This window comes from Alosa pseudoharengus, unplaced genomic scaffold (assembly GCF_046254945.1).
Source record: "Alosa pseudoharengus isolate Yale_2024_CS ecotype anadromous, Long Island Sound unplaced genomic scaffold, YU_APseudo_1.1 YU_APseudo_1.1_scf_1, whole genome shotgun sequence".
NCBI lineage: Eukaryota > Metazoa > Chordata > Actinopteri > Clupeiformes > Clupeidae > Alosa > Alosa pseudoharengus.
Window position 1 is genome coordinate 24,542,566 of NW_027468564.1, and position 12,207 is coordinate 24,554,772.

The 12,207-nt window shown below is 40.7% G+C and overlaps 1 protein-coding gene and 1 pseudogene across 4 annotated transcripts in view; both read left to right on the plus strand.

Annotated features, from left to right (window-relative positions):
- Nucleotides 1-12,207, plus strand: part of LOC143123348 (uncharacterized) — a 685,973-nt pseudogene that overhangs the window by 203,009 nt on the left and 470,757 nt on the right.
- The window catches only part of LOC143123356 (adhesion G protein-coupled receptor E5-like), a 48,590-nt gene that overhangs the window by 407 nt on the left and 35,976 nt on the right, over nucleotides 1-12,207 (plus strand). The window lies entirely within an intron of this gene.

Below are 12,207 nucleotides of genomic sequence, written 5' to 3' on the forward strand. Positions count from 1 at the left end.
ACCTGAAATCCTCTTTTGAAGTCTTAAGTGTCAAATGTGTCAGACCGAGTAACTACACGCACGGAGATGAAAAGGGTATGTATCGACTTATCAAACTCTGGAGAATACGGTGAATAAGTCCTAAAGTCCTAAAGTCGGCGTGTTCCTTTAAGATGACAATAAGATGATGATCTTATTTTATATGTTTGTGTGTCTGTGCATATGTGTTCATCACTGTCGTCTGAGATCTCTGATTAGAGAGTGACATTGAAACTGTGAACACAAGGGGATTTTTTAGGAGGGTTTATCCATGAGGGTGTGAGATGGTGCTGCATCTTATTATTTTTTTTTCTATGTGTGTGTGCGTGTGAACACAGAGAGTTGTTTCAAAAGTTCAACTTGATCATCTTCTGGAATCTTGCTGACTTTAAAGTAGGACTTCATCGAAGCTACTAGGGGTGGGCGATATGGCCTAAAATTCATATTGCGGTATAATTTGGGACACATACGGTAAACTGCTTTACACCTTTGTGTTCGGTAAGGTCTGCTGTTTATTTTGATATTAGGTTTGTCGTGTGTTAAAAGAAGGGTTCGTGAAGTATTCCACCGAGATGAATGGGTTGGGAGATCATGGGACGCAAAACCTTCAGTATTATGTATTGTAACGTCGGCGCACAAGACAGTGTTAGCGTTCTCCCGCGCAGGGGATCCTGGGATACGAGAGCGAACATTTGGGGGGTTTATGTCTGTATTTCTACTTAGTTTTGAGTGTAATGTTAGCATCTTTATTGTGACATGTTTCCCTTTTAGTTTTCCCTCGTGTGTGATCCTTTTTGTGTGGGGGGCTGGACCTCCCCTGTTGGTGTAGTGTGTGTGTCTGCTTGACCTGCCCTGTGTGTATTGTGTTCTGTGTCTGTATCCCGGTGTTACATGGCAACTGGCACCCATGTTAACTGGCTGTGTTAGTGACGTTTAACGAGTGATGGCGTTTCTTTGACAGATGTGGCTGCTTGCAGATTTGTCACTTTCTGATGGCAGCTGGAGACGAACAAATACAAATATGCATGACATATTTAAATGTCAAAATTGTCTGTAGTACGCTATGCACTGGACCATGAATATGCCACCAAAAAAATAAATACAAATAGCCTAATAACAATTCGTGGGTATCGAACCTGCTTCCTAAATGAAACCACTTACATGATAACCATTCATCTATGTACTTGCGCCACGAACCAGTTGATAAGTCATTGTGAAATTTAATTGACTTAGTCTATACAATTTGAAGAAGTCAGCTGGCGATTGTAGCAACATTAACATTAATAGCCTATAAGCCTAAGAATTTTGATTCTCCCTGTGCGCAAATTCTGTGTAAAATGTGGACACGTTATAGACTTCTCCTGCCCATTGCAGTGTGGGTTTCAATGCCTATGTTTCATGAACTAAATTCTTAAAAGAATAGGCTGGACAAAAGGATACACAATTCGGCAACACATTTTTATTTTACACTTCAGGTAGGGGCGGCCACAGCCTAACCTCAGTGAAACGTTTGTAAAACTTAACCATGATACTTAACCATGAAGGCCTACTAAATGGCTTGGGCAACAGTAACATGATAACATGGTAGCCAGATAACATGAACAGCTATGTTAACTTGTTACAATTATCATAACATTAGCTGACTTCTTTTAATCATACAACTGAAGTCAATTTCTGTGAGTGCTGTCAGCTGGCTCGTGGCGCAAGTTGATAGACGTCTGATTTGCAAGCAAACAGATCAATTTATTCGTGGTTCGATACCCACCTGAAGTTAATTTATGCTATTTAGGTGTTTGTTTTTTGGGTGGCATATTCATGGTCCAGTGCATGTAGTACTACAAACATTTTTGACATTTTGCATGTCATGCATATATAGTATATCAGAAAGTGACAAATCTGCAAGCGGCCACATCGTTCAAAGACTCGTCATCAATCATGAAACGTCATCAACGCAGCCAGTTAACACGGAAGCCAGTTGCCATGTAACACCGGCTCTCGTTCCCAGTGAATAAACCTTTTGATTGGACAACTGTGTGGTTCGCTATCAAATCGTTACAGTATGATGGAATTATATTATTTACTTTTCTCGCAAACTGTTCAACTAAGCAATTATCGGGTAACATCGTTTAAAAGCTGAGAAAAAGCTCTTTCATGTGATACTTGACATGTCTGTGTGATGAATAGGCTACTTCGCGAGTAGTTCAACTGAGATGAATGGAATTTGGACGCACTTTCTTTCTTGCGCTGTCACTTTCTCCACTGCATAAAATACTCAATTAATTTGCGCTGTGAATGCTTAGATTATTTTGACAGGCCACACAGGCTAAATAAAAATCGCTATTAGTAGGACGCAAAGTAGAATATTGAAAGAAGGGGGCACCAAGGCCACCGTGGCCTGTAAACCTCTGATTTTCAAAGGGGCCTCACGGCCAACGCAAGAGGCAACGACGTGGCCGCCCTGAAATTCCTACCCTGTTTGGGGGTTTATGTCTTTATTTCTCCTAAGTTATAAGTCTAAAGTTAGATTCTTTATCGTGACATGTTTCCCTTTTAGTTCTCCCTCGTGTGTGATCCTTTTTGTGTGGGGGGCTGCGTCCACCCCTGTATGTGTAGCGTGTGTGTGTACTTGACCTGCTCCGTGTGTATTGTGTTCTGGGTCTGTGTCCCTGCTCTCGTTCTCAGCTAATAAAACTTTTGATTCGACAACTGTCTGTGTCGCTATCAAATCGTTACAATACCTTCACCGCTCGCTGCCATTTTTCCACACCTGTGGCCTCCTCGTGGTTGCTGCCGGTCCCGGCAGGCCAAGCGTGTTGCAATTTGATGACATAATGACCTATCGCAATATGCCGGTATAACAAAAATCTCTATTGTTGGCCAAATTTTTATTGCATACCGCTTATACCGTTTATATCGCCCAGCCCTAGAAGCTACCCACTCCTCTATGCACTGCTCTTCATTTGTATTGCCACTAAAATCAGAGCACTTTTTATCTCTCTGTATATTACGGAGCCCTCCGGGTGACATGGGGGAAAAAAAACATGGGTTAGAAAAAAAAAAAAAAATAGTGGGGAAAAAAAAACATGAAGAAGAAAAAAAAAACGATGCACTTTTGCGGGATCTCATTGCGGGATCTCGCAAAGTTTTGCGAGATCTCGCAAAAAGTTTTTTTCTACTTTTGGAACTTGCTGGGCTTCCTACTTGACCCCAATAGGCCCACAAACCACTACCGCCAGATGGCAATCTTATCATGATACTATGATTGCTCTATCACTGTTGTGTTGTGGGTTTTCTGGACACATTACATAGGCCTATGACACGGGAGGGAGAGGGAGACACCTGCGTGCAGACACGCACACACGCAGTCGCGTAGCAAGCGTGGGGGATGTGGGTGTTATAACGTACACAGTTTTGCTGGAACACGATTCTATCCCCCACACTTTTTGTCAGATTAAATTGAAAGTAAAATATGGAAATAAACGCTCCCGTAAAGAGTTGGAACCTATCTATAACGAACACACAGAGACGCAAATAGGTCTGTTGATTTGATTGAACGGTCATCCAGCCAATCACACCAAGTTAGGTGAAGAACCAGAGCCGCTCTGATCAAATTCAAAGTGTACATCTTTCAAGGCTATGCTGCTGCTTGGGTCTGCATTGTAACGTCTGCAGTGAGCAGATTTCAGATAGAATTGAAATGATAATTGTTACCGCATTATGCTAATTTAGTAAACCAAAATTCACTGTCTGACTGACAGTTTTTGCCACAATGCAGGGAGTCAAAGTGAAAGCGGGGTGCGTGCACCAAGGCACCTGTTTCTGCAGGAAAACCTTTGGCTACTGTTCTCAGAGCATTATGCTTTCTCTGCCTATGATCTGCAGCTTTTCTCAAACTATGGGCCTCCTCAACAATGAACCTACTACTGCTCCACGTAGCTGCGAAATTAAGTTATGCCCGCGAAATTAGGCTTTGTCAAGCCTCGATATGTCTACATAGCCTAGATATGTCTAACGTGCTTCGTAGTATACCCCACCTGTGATCTAGCTCAGTCTACTTATTTACTGCCTTGTTATGTCAGGATCTGTGGGGTATACTACGAAGCACGTTAGACATATCTAGGCTATGTAGACATATCAAGGCTTGACAAAGCCTTGACTCAGGGGTATACGTTAAGTGATACTACGATTGCAGTTATGTTATATATTTGTCAAACTAGGCTTTCAGCTCAGATCTGTGCGCGTTCTCGGTGTTGGGATGACTTTGGCCAATCGTGTAACATGGAGACACAAGACCGCCTCTATTTAAAAACAATTACTTCCGCATTCATGAGCGATAGCTTAATCTACACTGCGGTGATTTTGTGTGTCTAACCTATAACATCAAATAAATCAATTGTCATCAGTTGTTGTATGGTATGCACGTCCATAGTGGGATATTTGCACGCACCGCCCTATTAAAGCGCATTCGAGATCCAAAATGTTAGTAGAGGCGGAGCTCCACCTGTAAGATATATGACAGAATTCTACACGTGAGAGAACTTCGTTTTTAAGACAACTGATTGGTCAGTGTGCGGTAGATTACACGATTTGAGCTATAACTTAGCACATAACCTCCTCCCGACCAGGTTTGGTTGACAGCATAAGATACCATGGTGATATAGCGACACTAAAACAGATCCACTTTCGTGTCACAGCATAGCCTGGCTTTGAGCGCAACATACCTCGCTAACCCACTAATCGAGATTCGTAGTACACCCCACTGGCCCTGTCTACTAAGTTTGTGCCACCCTGGTGGCCATTTTGTGTATTGTCCTGTCTTTGTCTTGCCTGTGGGGTATACTACGAAGCACGTTAGACATATCTAGGCTATGTAGACATATCGAGGCTTGACAAAGCCTTGACTCAGGGGTATACGTTAAGTGATACTACGATTGCAGTTATGTGATATATTTGTCAAACTAGGCTTTCAGCTCAGATCTGTGCGCGTTCTCGGTGTTGGGATGACTTTGGCCAATCGTGTAACGTGGAGACGCACAAGACCGCCTCTATTTAAAAACAATTACTTCCGCATTCATGAGCGATAGCTTAATCTACACTGCGGTGATTTTTTGTGTCCAACCTTTAACATCAAATAAATCAATTGTCATCAGTTGTTGTAAATGGTATGCACGTCCATAGTGGGATATTTGCACCCACAGCACTATTAAAGCGCATTCGAGATCCAAAATGTTAGTAGAGGCGGAGCTCCACCTGTAAGATATATGACAGAATCCTACACGTGAGATAACTTCGTTTTTATGACAATTGATTGGACAATGTACGGTAGATTACACGATTTGAGCTATAACTTAGCACATAACCTCCTCCCGACCAGGTTTGGTTGACAGCATAAGATACCATGGTGATATAGCGACACTAAAACAGATCCACTTTCGTGTCACAGCATAGCCTGGCTTTGAGCGCAACATACCTCGCTAACCCACTAATCGAGATTCGTAGTACACCCCACTGTTCCCCATGTGCTTTGTGTTTACCTGCCTGTCACCTGTCTTTGTCTCCGCCCCATCTCCTTATTTGGTCATGTTTCCTGTCTCGTTAGTTTTCCCTCCTTTTCTGCCTCCTCACCTGTTCCCTGTTATTGTCTCGTTTGGTTTCGTCCAGTCCTCTGTCTTTCTGTTAATTGGTATGTGTATTTCTACCCTCCTGTTTCTCTGTTCCCTATCGGCTCGTCTCTCTGTTTGTCTAGTCAAAGCCCCGTATGTTGTAAGTAAGCCGTTAAGTGTTAAAGTTTGTGTAAAAAATAAATTGTTTTTGTCTGTAACTCTGCCTGCTGGAGTCTTGCATTTGGGTCCTATCCGCCTACCCTGACATGTTATTGCATGTGTGTGTGCGCGCTTAGCCCCCGGCCGGGGTTAATGGCCAGTCCCTTCCCCTAGTTTAATTCGCCATAGAGAGGGCTAGTTTAAGCGGGTTGTATGAATGCGGGGTGGTTGTGTGTGGGAGGTAGTGGTGTATTAATTAATTCTTGTGAATAAACTGTGAAAAGTAAATCCCGAGTTGTGTGTGTGTGTGTGTAACTCCTCCTCCGACTACCAATAACATAATTACTAGGGCTGTCAATCGATTAAAAAAATTAATCTAATTAATTACATACTCTGTGATTAATTAATCTAAATTAATCGCATATATAATTTTTGCTGTGAAAGTATTTTAAATATCATTGAATAATCAGCATTAGTGACATTAAAGTTCAAAGACTCTTTTATTATTATTTTCACTGTTCAAATAATTGCCATAATAATCTATGATATGCCCTAATATGCTGAGGAAATAAATTCAAAAGTGCTTAGCTTAAGTTTTTTTTCACATACAAGGCATTTCAGGCCACAGATATAACCTAGGGGACAATGAAAATAAATTAACACTCCCCTCAATGTCAACACTTATTTATTTGCATTGATGTGCGACTACAGAGTTGATGAACTCCGGTGATTTGCAAATCCTTGCTGCAGACATTGCAGAGGACTTTATTTTCAACACTTTATTTTTTATCAGCACCATCAGGCCGTTTTTTAAAAGTGTATGTTCCAATCAATGATTCAGGCAGCACGTTTTCTTCTCTCTCCTTCATTTTACAGTCTAATTTTTACTGACTAGAACGGCTCGGGGTCAAAGGTCATACGGAATCGATTAATCTGCACTAATTGTTTTAATCAGTTATTTTTTCTCAAATTAATTAATCGAAATTAATCAGTTATTTTGACAGCCCTAATAATTACAATACTTATTCATTTGGTGTCATCAACTATATAGACATAGCCCAGTCAGCACACATACAGTACGTTTCCAAGACGCTTGGAAAGGAACAGCTTAATTACATCGCGTTCCATTTAGAACGTTTTATTTGATCTGATCTTACAAACGGCGGCGTCAAGACACATTTGAGTTCTACATCGGAGATAGAACGCTTATGATCGATCATGCAAGTGAAACTGGAGGTAACGTGGGCTAGAAGCAACAATAGTTTAAACAACAACGTGGCTTCCTGTAACTATCAATGGAAAAATGCATAGAAACTGCTAATCATAATCTTTAAATTGACATTAATTAAGCTGGCTATATGCAACACAATTTATATATATTCCCTTTGCATATGTTTGGGTAGACTTCAAACGTTTGAATTTGAGCTTACAGTTCTGTGTCCTTTACATTTATTTAATAGGTATTAGTGATACCCAGGGTGCGATTTGTGTAAAAAAAACAGAGGGGGGGGGGGGGGGGGGGTGATTTTGAATATGTTTGTAACCCCCCCCCCAAAAATAAAATAAAATGAACGAACGATTCATAGCCTAGTCATTTCATGGCTAATAATAGCCTATATTAATTTTGCCAACTTTGTAACATTTACCTTTAACTTAGTTTTAGTTTACCGTTGCGTATGACTTTAAACAGCGAGTGTGCTCAGCTCCTCTAATGCAGGGTTGGACTACGTTTTGAGAAACATACAAATTCACCTTGTTCTTGACCCATCTGAAATGACTCCTCTACCTTTGCTGCCTCCATCCTTTCTGTATTTGTTATGTAAAATGTTGTATATGATGACACTGAAGTCTTGAGTCAGTGAATTGGCTAACAGTGTTAGTTGGTATACAAATAGCCAACACATTGCGCTACACGCTGCGTAGGCTGCGTGCATTCTCTCTCCTGCAGATTTGCGTTCAGTAGCCAAGTGCGTAATATTGTAAAAGTTGAAAAAATAAATGTGTTTATTGAAGCCTACAGAAAATAAATAGCTTACTATCATACTGTCAGTTAATTGGCTACAGTGCAGTGAAGAGTTTGGAGAGTGAAGTTATAGGGCAACTTGAAGTTTTATGAAAATAATTTACGAACCAGAACATATGGGCCATAAGCTTCTATTTCTTGCAGCTGCTAGATAGTTTAAATACCCACCAACATTTGTTTTTGCTGTACAGATTATTTCTGTAAGTTATGTGTCTACTAGGCCTAGCCTACTGGCTGATTTATCAAACGAGTGCTTTCTCGTTCGTCCTCCGCAAACTACTAGGTGTTTAAAGTAAGACGATATGCTGCTCTGAGCGCGTTTCATGTTTGGTTCAGCGCTGTTTTCCCTGGGGAAGTTCCCGCACTAAAATGTTGAGAGGGACTGAAAATGTTACAATGTTTTTGTGTTCGATGACGTTCAGAAATATGCGCCGTCTGCCAGAAGGCTACTGAATAGCCTACTCTGATGTATTGACACTGAAGATCGCTAGATTTCAAGAGTTTAAGTAGGCTAGCAGTTAAGTTGCATTCATCGCTATCAAGGGGTTTAATCCTTGTCCCCACCGGAGATAAAAATAATTTAGCAGAGGTAGGGATAGGAAAACCAGAGTTGGGGAAATCCTCACCATCCCCCCCTACAAATCGCACCCTGGTGATACCTCGAAATTAGGCTGCTGTCTGTTAGGCAATTTATTGTAGCCTGCTGTGTGTGCGTGTCTGCACGCAGGTGTCTCCCTCTCCCTCCCTTGTCATAGGCCTATGTAATGTGTCCAGAAAACCCACAACACGCAACAGTGATAGAGCAATCAGAGTATCATGATACGATTGCCATCTGGCGGTAGTGGTTTGTGGGCCTATTGGGGTCAAGTAGGAACATAGACAGTAAAAGATATGGACAGAGTCATCACGTACACGTCAATCGAGGCGGGTGAAGCAAATTTCAACCGTTTCCTGTTGGTCGACGAGGCTTTCTGCGCAGGCTCAGGGGACGTAAATGTAACGTAGGCACGTAGTCTGACTTGTGTAACTCTTGTGATAGCTGCACCGAGAGATTGGGTATGTAGCCACTTACTTCGTTACCACCATGTCTACATTACTTTTCTAAATGTGCTAGTTGTTCGTATAAATGTGATTTAATATAAACAGCACTCGCCACATTCATAGCCTAGGCTACTGTCAATCAATCAAAACTTAGCTGAAATGTTGTGCTCCGATGCTTTCGTTCTTATCCAGAGAATACGGTTATTTTGCTCCTGTGCGACGCTTTCACCCGCTCTGGCTATATGCTTATTACGTCACTTTAGCATTGATTTCGTAAAAAAGTTTATTACTCAGTCTGTAAGTCAGTTATGAGGTTATGACGTTAATCACACAATGTTGTATTACTCCGGAAATAGAAAAAGTTCATATAAAGGCTTAAAACGCTTCAGCTGTAACGTTATTTGATGTCAAAGTGGCGCCTAAATTGAATTGTCTTCAATGGGGATGACTAGGTGAACTGGTCTACTATTTAGCCTCAGATCCGCCATAGTGTCTACGCTCTCCGAACGTTCGCCTGCCCCCTTGAGTAGGAAGCCCAGCAAGTTCCAAAAGTAGAAAAAAAGTTTTACGAGATCTCGCAAAAGTTTTGCGGGATCTCGCAAAACTTTTGCGAGATCCCGCAATGAGGTCCCGCAAAAGTGCATCGTTTTTTTTTTCTTCTTCATGTTTTTTTCCCCCACTACTTTTTTTTTTTTTTCTAACCCATGTTTTTTTTCCCCATGTCACCCGGAGGGCTCCGTAGTATATAGACGGTGGGTTGGTTTTTCTGCTGAAGTACAACTTTTGCCTCTCTTTGCTCACTCCTGGCCTGTTCCAAGTGCTGTTTGCTCTCTCATATGAGCCGACTGTTCAGCAAACTTGGCTTGAAGCTCTTTGAATTGCTTCCGTAACTCAGTCATTTCTTCCGTCATTTTTATATAACCTGAGGACTGGGACCCTGTCGCACAACCAAAACCAACTGGAAGCCTAGATAAAGATTATTAGAATTAAAGAATGCACAATGGTTTATCCTGTTTGTGATGCCAAATATGTAACGGGCAAAACTGTACCCATTAAGGAACATTAACAATTTAGCATTTACTGTTCTTACTCTAATCAGGGGGCAGGCTAGATAGCTATGTGGTCGTGTCAGTATTGTATGAATGTGCACTTACCTTATAAATTCCCACACTTTCACTCAAACCAAACAGACTTAACTGATTAAGTAGCGAATTTATTTGCACTTTACCCTTTAGTTGAATGAAAAATGAAAATAGAAAGTAATAAACAAAACAACAAAAAAATGTATGTATACTAAATCACAAAAGAAAAGAGGCCTTCAGTGTGCCCCCAAATACCTTATCACAGTAGCTTAAAAGCTCAGTATTAACCTGTAATTATTTACCTTGCTAATAATTACTAACACTGGTGGACTGTTAAAGAATAAGTTTCAAAGTCACCAAATTTTGACAATAACCTTATTAATATTCAAAATAACTTTATATTGTTACCTTAACCTTACATTTTCAATGGAATTGTATTCTTTAAGTTGCTCTTAGGCATAGGCTACACCAACATTGCAAGAAAACATGACAAACAGCTTAAGGCTGCATTTATTGAAACAGGCTACTAAAATGTTGAAACTTAAAACCAGCTTGTAAACTCAACCCTTCCTTTTAAGCACAGAAAACTCTTAACCCTTAGAACCCGAATGACGCAAAGTGCGTCACAAAACACACCCTTTCTTCTCTGTTAATCAAGTATGAAAATTAAAAAAAAAATCATGAAATGAAATCAAATTGCATTATATTTACAGTCTATCAGGGCTATCATTGATACCAAGTACATCCTTCTGGGTTATAAAACAGACGAAGTGACAGCAAAATAATAACTTCATATAGCTGGACTTACCCCACGTTTTTGTCTGTTTTTGTGGCAAAGCATGTCTATAATCCAACGCTATTGTGGGTTTCTCTATGGCAAAGCATATTCATAATCCGGTTTTGAGATCCTAGCAAATTCCTGCATGGCATTCAATTCAAAGCTCACATTAGCCTGGGTGTTCCCATGCTGCCTTGCGCGAGATTTGATTCACGCTGCTAAGGCAGCCTGGAGACCATGGAGCAAATTTTCGCCTGAGATAGGGGAACAATCACAGAACAAGGGGGAAAGCAAGACGATGATGAGCTATGCACAGACGCATTTATAGACATCCGTGGCACCCAATAAACGGATCTGGGCATTTTTTTCAAATACGAGAAAATTAACGTTTGGTTCTAGCCTGGCTAGCGCCACCACTTCTCAATGAGACGTGGTCTGGGAACCAAACGTTAATTTTCTCGTATTTGAAAAAAATGCCCAAGGTGCCTGGGCAGCATGGGAACACCCAGGCTAAGCTCACATTGCATCAAACAAAGAAACATCATTTTTGCCTTTACTTTTTCCATGACAATGCAGTAAAAAGTTCAGAATCATTACACCATATGCAGTAAAAAAGTTGTTGTAGAGAATCAGGGTTGTAGAGTGCATCCAACATAGGCACACGCAGGCTAACACGCAAACTCGGGTCAAGTCAGGTCAGATCAGTTCGTGTCACAGATATGGAGCGTCAGAAAGATAATTTTTCATCACTGAATATAAAAAAAAATGCGGTAACACTTTACTTGGCGGGTGAGTTCATAACACATTCATCGCAGTTGTCATAAACTGCACATAAAGCATTCATGACTGTTTCATGAGACATGACTCAACTTTCATACTAAACCTTTCATGAATATGGAAGACAGAACAACAAAAATACGATACGATTAATTTGCTGATTTGGTGAAAGGTTTTCCTATTTGTGTGTAAAGTTTTGAGTTTTGCAAAAATAACCAATGGTTACAAAAAATGTAATATTAGGGCTGGGACGGTATGGATGTTTTCGACCGCGGTCGGTAAGGAAGAAATTTCCGCGGTATACCCCCCCCCCCCCCCAAAAAAAAAAAAAAAAAAAAAAAATGGATTATGGGTTATGAATTTTGTGCCGCCATCACAGCCAATTAAACTTTAGACAGCCGCAGCAACTTCAAAGACCACTGGGCCAAATGCTTCAGACATGAAAGAAATAAGCAGTTTATCAACAAGGCTATCACGATTTTAGAACTGTTACATTCATGACTCTTATGCTAATGTTACAACGTTAGGCTACCGCACGTTTTAATGGCTGCGTCAGGTTGTAGGCTAACAAAGGTAGGTCCTATAGCCTAGACCTATATGTCGCTGTTAAGTTAAATTCTTAACAAACTAGAACATATTTTGTAATTTTTTCACGAACTAAACATGTAGGCCTATGACTACTGATGATTTCTGGCCAAATTTCACAGCTTTCACATTTAACAGCTT